Below are 263 nucleotides of genomic sequence, written 5' to 3'. Positions count from 1 at the left end.
ATACTATTACTAAAAATTTATATGAGAAATAAACAAAAAGATTAAAAAATAAAAAGGAATGGACAAAAAAATAACTCATAATATTTCATAGAGTTGAAACCTACCTGAAGCTGCATATAATTAAATATAGAGAGATAATAGCTAAAAGACAAACGCGTACTATAACAAGAAACTTAAGTCTTAACATAACATAAATATTTCTTAACAACTAAACCAAATAAAGCTAATAAAGTAGAAACTAAAATTACTACAAATATAAATGC

This window comes from Arachis ipaensis, chromosome B09 (assembly GCF_000816755.2).
Source record: "Arachis ipaensis cultivar K30076 chromosome B09, Araip1.1, whole genome shotgun sequence".
In the NCBI taxonomy this organism is placed as follows: Eukaryota; Viridiplantae; Streptophyta; class Magnoliopsida; order Fabales; family Fabaceae; genus Arachis; species Arachis ipaensis.
The sequence above is the reverse complement of the archived record's forward strand: the minus strand, read 5'-3'. Positions refer to the sequence as shown.